The sequence below is a fragment of the Dasypus novemcinctus genome, chromosome 28 (assembly GCF_030445035.2).
Source record: "Dasypus novemcinctus isolate mDasNov1 chromosome 28, mDasNov1.1.hap2, whole genome shotgun sequence".
Classification (NCBI taxonomy): domain Eukaryota; kingdom Metazoa; phylum Chordata; class Mammalia; order Cingulata; family Dasypodidae; genus Dasypus; species Dasypus novemcinctus.
Window position 1 is genome coordinate 23,627,430 of NC_080700.1, and position 12,977 is coordinate 23,640,406.

Sequence of the window (12,977 nt, forward strand, 5' to 3'; positions counted from 1 at the left end):
AATTAACATCTAGATGGGGGCAGCTATCTGGTGCCCACTGCCTGCACAAATGATAACATCCAAGGGAGGAACATACTAGACCTCTGAAATCATGACAGCAGCAACTGACCTAGATTTAAGGACCAACCATTCCTGGACATAGCCTCATCTGAGTTATGTGCCAAGAACGTCCTCACCCACACCAGTGGTAATGTCCAGCAGCCTTGGAGTTACAAGATGCACTATATGCTGGTAAAGCACATTCTGACATAAATGTACTCCTGTCAATGGAGGGGTGAGGAGTAAATCTATAATTCAACAAGGGGCTGGCAACCCTTCTCCTCTCTCCACTTTTTTTATCTCCTACCCTACCTCTTTGACTCTAAGTTTCCACCATCACTAAAGATCTAGTCTCATTTATGCCTCACATCCCTGCTTATTCCAGCCACCATGCCAAGCCTAGACTACTGCTCCCTCTTCATTCTCTAGACTCTAATTCAGTGAGAAAAGGCCTTCTTCCACTATGCAATTTCTTTCCCCCTTCCCAGTTTTATTTTTTTCCATAAAACATATCAATATCTATCATTATATATTTTACTCTTTGATTGTTCTAAGCTTTTTAAGGGCATGCACTTCTTTTTGTTTTGTTCACTTGTATCAGTGCCTGGCACACTGTGGGCACACAGTAAATATCTGTTGAATGAGAGAGAGGAAGAGAGAAAGAGAAGGAAAAAAACAAAAGAAAAAAGATAAGCATAGTCCTAATCCACCATCTTCAAGCTCTCTGAACTAGTACAGCCTGCTATGACCACTTAGCTAAACTCTGTCTCTACACACAACCAGAACAGGGATTGATTTCCCATAAGTCTCTAGGAGCCAGTCTAAGCTGCAGGGTCCATCCTGCAAAAAAAGTAGCTGCAGTTGAGTTTGGGGCTTGCTTAACCATGCCCACACCCCCCACCCATACTGTGATGGAGTAATACAGTGGGATTACATTTCCTTACAAAATGCAGGTTACTTAAGCAAAACCAAAGCAACCAAGCCAAGATGGAGAAGGTAAACAGAAAAAAAAAACACCACCAAGAAAAAACAAGAATAAGGCAAAGAGCATAACTGATGGAAATGGCTTCCTTTTATAAAATACGAGAAAGAAGAAACTTTAGAAATGATGTAGTCACTCTTCATTTTACAAACGAGGAATTTGAGGCCCTGTGATTTTCCATTATTTTAATGCTCACATTAAAATAAACAGGGATTGCAGAAATATTTTGTCCACTGGGATAGAAGTCAGAGGAATTCTCTCTCAAAGGCTTCAGCAAGTGGCTGGTGCAGTGTTTATTTGGCTATCATTTGGATTTGATAAAAGTTGCTAAACAATGATGTTTATTATAACTCCTCGACTCCAACTTTCACTGCAACATCACTCTGTCTTACTCCAATTTTGGCTTTAAATTGACAGCAGAAAAGGATCCAGGTGCCCTGAGTAGGAAATGAGAGATTGTATTGTTGCTAGTTTCCTGGTACCAGATGCCCACACTAGGCCTAGAAAAATCTATTGTACAAGCCTTACACCTGAGTCCTTGGTTCCAACTACATGCCTGCCCCCTTCACCGTCTGGCCTTGCCTGCGCATCTACCCCCAGCCTTTGATTATTCCCAGGCTTCTATCACAGTCACATGATCACTGCTGTTATATTTCCAAGACCCCTGCCCTGAGAGTCCAACTGAGACTTCACTGCCCTGTGCACACAGAAAGGCTAGATTCTGAATTCTGGTTTCCACATGCATCTTCGGTATTCAATCAGTTTTATTATTTGGCTCTTCAGTCATGATTACTTTCTGCTCAGATCCCTAAATACCTACTAGCCCCCTTAAATATAATTAACTGCCATGTCTAAGCTGAAACGGAATCACAAAAGAATAAGTCCTGCATTACCTGTGTCCGAAAACACAAAAAGTAGCCACTGAAGAAAGTGAAGCTAATGATCAGTATTAACATAAAATGAATGAGACTAACTGCAAACTGACCATTTTCAGCTTGCTGCTCTGACTTTTTCTTTTCCAGGTAAGAGCTCAAAGTGCCTCCAAACTCAACACTGGAAGATTTAGATGCCCACCAGGTCCTGCCTGAAGCAAATATCATGACTTTCATTTTGACCCATCTTGTCCCATTTATCACTTTATAAGATCTGACATGAATGCTGCATTCTCAGTAGACATTAACTGGTGACTCAGGCAAACATTCATCATGAAGGTATAGGAATAAAGGAAGTGCTCAACTCCCTGGTCAAGAGAGCAGAACGAGAAACTTCAGGGCTCTATCCCCAATGAAAGCTTTGAACAATCAAGAAAAATGGTGAAAACATCTTTCTCAAAGTTCCAGAAAATATTTAAAGGGCTGCAGTAATAAGGTAAGCACCCAATCAAGAAAAAGCCTACTTAAAACTAGTAAGATCTCATGGCACATTGGCTGGCTGCTCTCTCATCCCTCAAAGACTGGGCATGGAGCTGGCCCATGCTCCCAATGGGATCCCTAGTAACAGTTTCGGAGAGAGCAGAGTAACCCACATACTGGGAATACGTATGTCTGGCCCAGTTTGTCCGGCAGTGGCTTGAGGGATTTGCCAATCCAGAACTTGTCCTCTATAGAGAAGGCTCCTTACTCAGCTCTCCTACAGACAGACAGACAGAAAGAAACATAAACAGAGACAGATAAAGAAAGGGAGGGAGGAAGGGAAGGAGGGAGGGAGAGAGGGGCAGAGGGAAGAAAAGAAAGCCACAGCAAAGATGGCAAAATGTTGAAATTGGTGTATATGGTTATCTAGGTGGGGAGCATATATTGGAGTCCTTCTTATGGGGTTTGCACTATTTTTGCAACTGTCCTATAAGTTTGCAATTTCTTTTTCAAAATAAAAAGTTTTTTAAAAAGTTCTCAGCGCAATGATGTCAGAAAAAAAGAAAGAAAAAAGGAAGCATGTTGTCAGTTCCACTTTCAGCAATAAAGGAAAATGAGAGTTTATCTTCTGGGTTTCCTCTTAATATGATTTTGGGTTGACAGTAAGTAGGAGCACCAAGAGCTGTCAGGAACATGGTGGTGCAGACTGAATGCAATCACCATCTCTGATGGCCCCATCCTCAAATGAATTCATGGGGACCCATTTTAGAAAAGAATTACCCATCCATTAGACTTCACTCTTCTAGCACCAAAACATGAGGCATCAATCACTACAAATCTTGCTTTCAAGAAAGTTAGTTCACTGGCACACAGGTCCCTCAAAATATTCATATTAACCATCCTGAATATCAGACAACTGTTGATGCATAATAAAAGCTTAACTGTAGCCTCTTTTATATGACGACTGAAGGAATCATTCAAACAGAAGACAAAGATCAGGTGTATGTCAACTAACTCGAACAAAGTTTTGTTGTTGTTTTCTTTTTTAGGCACCAGAGATTGAACCCAGGACCTCATAAATGAGGGGCAACTGCTCAACCACGAACTATATCCGCTCCTCTTGAACAAAGTTTTAACATGATACACAAATGTTACCGAATACACAAAGACAAATTTGATTCTACTGTCCTTGTGCAGCTCCAGGGATAAATAACAGAGGAACTTGGTGTTTTCAGAGGCAGAAGAGGAAATACTTGAATGCCAGTAGGCATTTCTGTCAATAGCTACAACCAGTAGTGTCATCAGGATCTCTTCTCTCATCCTACATGCCAGAGGTAAGGGAGATAACCATAGTAATCTGGCAGAACAAGATGCCTGCAGCAAGAGAACTAAATATGAACAATAAGCGTATGTTGATGTAAATGTTTTTTGAGAGCCCCTAGGTAATCTGTCCATTTGCAGGGGTGCTCCTGGAGGTAAATAAGCAGATGGGCACTTGCCGAGTTTGGAGGCTCACGTTAGGTTATTCAAAACTAAGTTGTGTCTTTCCTAAAGAGAAATTGCAGTCCTGGAAGAATTCAGTTATCTGTGAGTAATCTAAGAACATTTAACATGTTTCAAAATTGTATACAAATTTCAATTAAGTTTTAACCTTTCACATTTAAAAAAATCAGTATTTGATGCAGAATTCTTTAACTCAATTTGAACTTAATTTCGTTTAATGGTACATTTAAATTATTAATTTGGATGACATGTTGAATAGTTTAATTTTTCCCAATTAGTTCAAATTAGGTTTCATGCTGCCTTTACATTAAATGTGAAGCTTTTATCCAAAAGGAATCGTCCTTGTCTGGATTTTCTGTCAGCCCTATATTCATGTTTAAAACTCATAAACCTGAGCACCATAGTAATTATTTGAACAAAGTTCTCGTTGAATTTGTCAGTATTCTTTTCATCTCTAATGCTCTGAAGTCAAATCTTAGTATAACTGTCAATATTCTCCTGTCTTGTCCACACCTGTCATCTGCAGCACAAGTCAGTGTAATCTGCAGATAGAAATGAGAAGGAATTGAACATATTTTATGGCTGTTCTGCTAGAGGGAATAAGAATAAGGTAAATCAATACTTCTTGTCATTACCTGAAAGTACTGTATTCTCCAAGACATTTAGCCAGCATTTGCCCATTTAAGCAAGGACAAAAACATAAAAAGAAAGTTTTTAACTCAGACAATTAGCCCATCAATATTTCTGGGTCACAGAATTTGAAGACGAATCAAGCAATACTTCAAAATCTAAGTTAAATACACTTTCAAGGTTGGCTGCTGTCCCTAATAGTAACTACCATTAAGAAAACCTAAAATTTCACAAATAGTCATATTTAACATCCTATTACTGCCACTAAAATATTACTAAATTTATAGACCCACTTAAAATTGCCAAGACATGGCTTTCTTTGTAAAATTAAAACTGCAAAAACATTCTATACCTTCTAATACAGTCTATTTTCCCGTTCATTTCTCCATCAATTCAACGGGAATTTTTTTCTTAGTACCCTCCTATATATTGAACTGTTCATTATTTCTGAATAATATTCTAAAATGGATATGCCCGGAATACCTACACACATCTTACATGCATTTAGCTAAAAGAATGTAAGAGTTAAGATCAGAGAGATTCTCCAATGGCCTTTCATAATTTGGGAAATACTTTCTGAATGTGAGCAAAATTAGATGGGAAAATACAAGTTGTACAGAAGCTTTAAGTAATATTAGAAATATGAAAGTTATTAGTAGTAAAATATGGTAAAGTTGAAAGGACATGGAATTTAGAGTCAGAGAAGCCAGAATCCGAATCTTGGCTAGCCTCTTATTAACTGCTCATCTTGGGGGAGTTTCCACCTGTCCGTGTCTAAGAATCTTTTGCACAGTAGGAATGTACAGAATGCATGAGTGCTTTGAAGATTAAATAAGCATCTATACAGAATGTCTGGCACAGGGTATTCAGAAAACATTTTCTCTCCTTTCTATAAGCAAATTGATCACAGGAAATACACTAAAAGAAAGAAAAAAATGACGGAGGACAAATAAAAATAAAAATGAAATTAGATAAACAAAAAAGTTGTGGGAGCAATGATTGCTAAATATTATGAAAGAAAAAAATTAAGATAATATAATTCGAGTGTTAAAATCTCTTTCTAAATCTTAAGAAAGATATGCTGCTGCTTACACAAGGAAATCCCATTTTCATAGAAGAACAAGTTCCAGTCCTTTGCTTGTGGGTTTTCTCTTACAAACACTGATTTAGAAGTTGGTAGATTTGTTCCTGTCCCCCTACTCAGGCTTCAAGGATTGAGAACAGAAAGGCCATTCGAAGAACATTCATTTGTTTGTTCAGAAATTAGACACTGGAATTCACTGTACCATTTGTAGAAATGATTTATGGCAAGAAATACTTTTAAGAAGTGAATTTCAAACAAATCTATGAGATTGCATGCATTCTTTCATCCATAAATATTTCAGAAAGTGTCTCTAAAATAAAAGGACTCTTAAATTATACCACAATATGAGAAACTAGGCTATAAGTATAAATGGCTTCTTGGACAGAAACCAGACACGGTGATGGAGTATATGGAAACAATGGTACTTAAATATTTTTTGAAGAAGCCTTCATTGTCTAAATCAGGGATTCTTAACATTTTTTGGTTCTACAGACCCCTTTACCAGTCAGGTGAAAACCACGGACCCTCTACGTCCACACTACAGTATGTATTATTTAATAAATATATCACACCTTCACCAACACATCCCCACAAGAATTTTTTTTTATTTCAATCTAAGCTCACAGACCCCTGATTAAGAACCCCAGGTTTAATGTTAGACAACAGTCGATTAAATGGGTTTTGTTACCCATTTTGCAAATACGACTAAATTACCATCATGACTGTTTTATGGATTAGGTGATGATGGTTGGCACTGACTAGATATAGCCTCTGGCACATATGAAACAAGGCAACATGTGTCATATCATGTCAATAGTTTTCAGATCATTTTAGATAATTTAACTCAGGAGATAACATACTCACTACTAGGTACCTAAACTTACAACAATGGGGAAAGTGTAGAAAGGATATTGAGGAAGCATATGAAATCATCCTTGCTGCCCTGCAATCTTATTGGAGAGAATAAAGTCACTAAAATGAAGAAAAAAATTAACCTAAAGTAATAGATAGTCAAAGGCTAAATTATGGAAGAAAAAACACGTGCCAAAACACCTACCAACCTGTAACACAATAGAAGGCCCAGACATTAGATGACTGAATGGACTCCTACACACTACACTGAAAGCCTTAATAGATAACATTTAGTAAGTGTTGGACCATGATTAGTATACATAATGCACTGGAGATCATGAAAAAGTTAGGTTTACCATAGTAATAGATAATAAAGAAAAACGTATGATCTATACTTTGTCCATTTCTTCCTAAATTTCTCAACCCAATGTCGTAGATGAAATAAAAGTTAATTTTAAGAGTTAAAAAAAATTAACTCCCGTGTCTTAATTTTGGGTGACTGGAAGATTAATCAAGCAAAATTGGCAGAAACAAAATTGGGGGCAAAAACTGAAGGTGAGATGGGGGGATGAAAGAAGGGGTAAGGAGCAGTTTTAAGCATGTTGAATTTGCATTAACTGCAGGACAATCCCCATTCTGCCTGTCCTTTTGTAGTACATAGGTGAAATAGCAGAGATTTCGATAGCACAAAGACGTAAATCTCAGACGTACATCTTAGAGTCTTCAGCAAGACTCTAAGATTCCGTTTCCTTGATTACAGAATTGGGATCACAACATCAAATCACAAGATTCTATTTTGAGAATTAAAGGACATCATTCAATTAAAACACCCAGCAAACGGTAAATATTTAACAAATATTATTAATATCTTGCTTCCTGCTTTCTGGCTGGTCTGTCTTTTTGAAACCCAAATGCAACACTGTTATGACTCTCTACTTCAGAATCATCCATTTCCTGACCATCCTTCAACATCATATGCTCTCACTAATCACACATCCTACCCTCCTTTCCATTACTCTCATTTTAAAATTGCTATATATCCTTTGAGGCCCATCTCTTTTATGGGAAAACAATCATTTCAATATCCACTCTTTTTTGGTCACATTTTTTGTCATAATTTTCAATCATTTCAAATTTGACAATAAAGGTTTTCCTTTGTTGAGTACCTCATAATGTGTGTGATTATTAACTTATATACATGCCTCTTATCTCCCCAAATAAAACACAAGCTCCTGAACAGCAGGATCTGTGTTGAAAATTGTTTTGATTTGTAAAGGCAGGACTTGTGGGCTTCCTCAGAGATCATCAAGAACTCAATAAAGGAAGCTGTGATGTTGACCATTAAAATCCAAGGACTAACATTAATTCAGATATACCAAATGAAGTTAAATTTCAAAAATGTGATTTTTTTATGGCCAATTGATGAGAAAACCAAAACTAATATGATTTTAATTGTAATGAACTAGAAAATAGCTACTGGTTTGGTTTCCAAAGCAATCTTTAAATGAGGTACTACAATAAGGGACTTCCATAAAAGACCTTACTGTAATACGTACTTAACTATTGCACAAGGCAAGAATTATAAATGGAAATGGACTTTTATCAGAATCTTGGTAGACTCACAAATGAGAGATTTAAGTAATTTAAAATTCATTTTTTAGTTTGAGGAACATTCTTTAAAAATTTGACTCAATGGGTAGGTCAGCACTTGAATTAACTAAACTACAAATGAAGCAGCTAGTAAGATAGGGAATCAACAGACGGATCTGGAACCTGGCAGAGAGTCCACGTGGACATCAGGAACCTCCAAGATAGCTGCTGGAAGACCCCCACCCCCAAGATTCTGCTATTCAGAACAAAGACTTGTTCTGTAAGTCAGGAGAAGCCCCAGATATTTCCTAAGGACTTTATCATTAACTTTATCAATGTCCTAAGGACATTATCATGATGGGTAGGGTAATCAATCAAAACAGCAAACAGCTGGAAACCCTCCCCTGCCATTAGCAAAGGGGTGGAATAATTAACAGTTCAAAAAGGCAGGCTCAGAGCCTAAGCCAGCTCTCCCCTCTGGACCCATTCCTGCCCTCTGCGCACCACTCTCACCATTTTTCCTTTGCCACATGATCACGCAAGTAAACCTGGGCATTGGTAACCTATAATGGGGAACTGAAGTCTGTAAATGAGCCCTCTTTATCACTTTTCAGCCCCTTCCTCTCTACCTGCGACCCCTGATCTTTTATTCTCTACCATGTCTTGTCCCTCCCTGCCTGAATAAATTACTGGCCTAACTCACCTGGTGTGCTCTTGAAATTCATTTCTGCAGCAAAGCCAAGAACCTAAATAAAATCTGATAACACAAACAGTAATCTACATCAAGTATCAATCATTTTAAATGTGACAAAAACAATCCACATATACAATTGTCCAGCAAACCTGATGTGCCAGTTTGCCAAGGATTGAAACAATGTGACAAGACAGCTTGCTAAATTAGAGATCAATAACTATGAGTGTCTTTTTTCTTTTTTAGGTCAACACATAACTAGACTCAACCTTTAACATGTCAGTTATAACAACATCACTGATCTTTTGGGTTAGCAAATTTATAACATTTTAAAAATCTTGCTTATTTCCAGGCATACATGTGTGTGCACACATATACACTCAAACCACAAAAACAAGAGAAGTATATTACTGTGCTTGTGAATAGTTGAATTTATAAGCAAGCTATTTTCATGTATCTTCTAATAAAAAATGTACTTAAAAATCAAACCACATTAACATGTCTTTATAAAACTAAGTATCTCCTATAAACTTATATCTTGAATAATGACTAAAAGTTACCACTGACAATTGTTGTACAAGGGCAATAAATTAGTAAAAATAGTTTAAAGACCCAAAATTGTACCCATTAAACTTTATGTGAAATCTGTATATTAATGTACTACAAATACTACAAACTTGGGAGATGTTGAAATCCATGTTTCAAATACCCGTCATGAAATACTGATTCTTTGGTTGTTCCTTTAAAAATAAAAGCAACAAATATCCTCTATTTTGAAAAAGTCCTACTGCTAGTGCCTCCACAGATGGTCATTATAAAGAAGTTTAAACAGTTCTAATTCTCAGCTATTAATATGCAGACAGCAGTTATACACAAAAGTTTCATTTAGATAAAATGGACAAAGAAAACTACCATTTCCCCATCTTCTAACTCAGCCAGCCCCACCCACCACCTTGATCCTGCAAATGGCAGAATAAATTAAAGCTCCTTTATTCTATAGCAACTCTTTTGTCCTCTCAAGGTTGGCTAATCATATTCATCTCTTAAAAGGAAGTAAGAAACATTTCAAAAGCTGTATTCACATTAAATCAACTTTCTGATTTGTGCATGGCAGGAATAAAGCAATGTAATCACATCTTAAATTGGTTTACAGCAGGCTGTCTACCTTATCCTAGTTCTCAGGATTGATGAAATGAATAGTTTTAAAATAGCACTTTTTGAAATGACATGAGAATTAATAGTGCATAATTATCTCAGTGTTGACAAGTGAGAGATGTTTAACTCCTTAAATGAGCTTTCCTAATGAATCAGTGTCAGAGAAAGGCTTCATTACATTCACATTGTTGATTGATATCTAAGGCAATTGACTTAACCATAAAGGCATACCAAAGACCAATTTTTAAAATTATTTAGGTAAAAATTAAATCAATTTTCACATAATATTTGAAATATTTACTTAGGATTATAGTGTAGGTTTCAAAAGTATTCTAGTTGTTAGATTATTAGGAAAATTTTGTTTTACATTTTATTTGTTTACTAAGAAACAGCCTTTCCCCTAAAACTGCATCAAAACAAATTTTAGCATAAGAATACCTATTACTTAAAAGAAAAAAGAAAAATTACATTTTTGGATTTAAAAAGTAGAGAATACATTTGAAGACTAAAGAAAGAAAACTACAAAATAATGAAATTCCATTTTTAATAAAAATTTCAATACATGTAAAAAATTTAAAGCAATGTTATCGTTACCATGTTCAACTTTAACATTTTATATTCATTTCTTGTTTATAATTTATGCTAATTAGCATATATTGTTCAAGTTTGTATTTTAAATCCTGTGGATAAAACAAACCAGATTTCTATTTATAAATGCCTGGAATAGAGAAAAATGAACACATTCACAGCAGTATAACTATTCAGATGAAATGTTATATAGGCTGGCTCTAAGTGACACTTTACTTTTCCATGTCTGTCACATGTAACAACTGCCTAACCTATAGATGGGTCAGGCACTGGGATAAGTACTTGGTACTCATTTGCATGACCTCCCATGAGCTAGATAACAGCATTTTGCAGGTGAAGAAGCTAAGCTTACAGACATACATCCCCATGGTCATTTAGATGGTAATAGGAGAGACAGGTTAGGAACCAAGGCAGCTAGAAGGCAGAGTGCCCACACACACCGTGGTTTGTGAATGGTTTTCCATTTCGGTTATCTTTTCAGGAGTGACAACTATTTTAGCTGATCATAAAGTGTGGATGTTTCAGACTGTGTTGAGATATTCCTTCATTAATGCAATACATTAGAGGGTCGAGTGCGTGGCAGCCACTATCGTAGATGCCGGGATGACAGCGGTACAGATGAGGCCCTTCCCCCTTGGGAACCCCAGGCTGTCAGGAGGAAGGGGAGATTTGCTTTGAAGAGTCTGGGGATGGATAAATGTGGGACACAGACACACATCCTTGACTGGGGACCCTCTTTATTTAGCATCAAAAAGGAGAACTGAAGAAATTCATAAAAGCGGGCTCTTGTAAAAATGGAGAGAACAGAGGGTTAAGGCCAAGGCAGCCTGAGCTCTCAAAACTAGCACAATAGCTGGAACTGGCTGTGCCTCCCTCTGGGCAAAAGGAGCCTATTTTAGGCACAGATGGATTTCAAGAAGGTTATAACTGGAATGTCCACCTTGGAGGGCGATGTTCTGGAAGAGCAAACTGCCTTAACCATCACCATAGTCCTCCAGGGAACCAAGGAGGCCTGAGGATATGGACCCAGATTCATTTCCTCCCCATCTATAAACCATGCCACTTCTCTCCAACCTCCTTAGAAGACGGGGCATTAAGAATGAAACTAGATCACTACAACCAAATCCCATTTCACTCTTTTATCTTGGGCTTCCTAAGAAATAAATGGATATACAAATGCTTCAGTGCATCAAGGTTAATTGGATTATTTTGCTAAATTGACACTTTAAAATGTGTTTAGGTAAAATGCATTCTGAGTTCCAAATGTACAACTTAAATATGACCTCTGAAAACAACCAGCTAAGAAATTTTTCTCAATGTAATAATCTTCTATAAATACTTGTGAATGAATGAAAAGTCATCCTGAGTAGGGCAAAAAAAGAAAAGCCAGGATTTCCTCATCAGCAAATTAAGAGCCATGATAAGCTATTTCTTGAAGAACATTAAATTATTGTATACAAAGGGGCCTAGTGAAATCTAGCACACAATAGGTGCTCAGAGATGATCACATTTCAACTGTAAAACAAAAGGATTTCGTATTTTATTTATATTGCAAACAGCAAGAAAAACAGTCCTCTGGCTAATCAGTTTTAAACTAAATCTAACAATTTTATTGCATTTTTCAAGTGTGTAGCAATTTATAAAGATTGGAAAATAGAAACATTGAGAAATGTAGGGTTTCAAAGGTAAAAAATGTACGTTTTACTTTGTAGGTAATATTTTTTGGCTCTTTTTAAAAATCTGCTATCGTTAGCAAAAAAAAATAAAATGTTAAAATGAGAATTTAGTAACAACTACTTGAAATTGCTTCTTACAACTTAAAAAAACATATATATAATGGAAACCCTTCACACAAAATCCTATTTGCTAGTCCAGTATTTTCACGGTAGAGCGGTCTGTAGTGGGTTATAGGGTACAAGGGGAGACGGGAAGGGCTAGAACTGAGGCACCAGGCCCCTTAGACTGTGCCCTCCCCTCCTCACCCCTTCAAGCGTGCTTGAAGATCCCTTCATGCTCCCTCAGGGAAACACTTTTTCAGAAACAGCTATATCACCACATCATTTACTCTGTCATTCATTTCACAGATGTAAATTTAAGACTGCAGGGACAGACCAAATCTTCTGCACTTACTCAAAACTGCCCTCAATCAAGTGGGACCTGGTGGTACTTTAAGAAGACAAGGTGTCGAGGATTAAACCTAGATATCCCTATCCCTAGTTGACATTGTAGAGAGCAGTATTCCGCCTCTGTGAGGCAAGAAACTGACTTTTTTTAACTAGTCCCTCAAATAATGAGGTATGGCAAATAGTTGTTGGTCTGGAAAAGACATCATACATTGCATGACAACCTCTTGGCACCAGGTTCCAAAAGAAAATTCGAAATTAAGTTAATACCTTTAACAGTTTATGAAGTTTAAAAGATTTTTATCTGCTCTGCAATACAGAAAGAATCAAATTATTTTCCAGGCCAGGGAAAATTCAGGTTCAATTTTTAAGCCACTATTCTGCAACC

General features: G+C 36.9%; 1 protein-coding gene across 4 annotated transcripts in view; it reads right to left on the reverse strand.

The window, feature by feature from the left end:
• Positions 1–12,977, reverse strand: part of PRKN (parkin RBR E3 ubiquitin protein ligase) — a 1,534,725-nt gene that overhangs the window by 1,497,296 nt on the left and 24,452 nt on the right. The gene's annotated exons all lie outside the window — the stretch shown is intronic.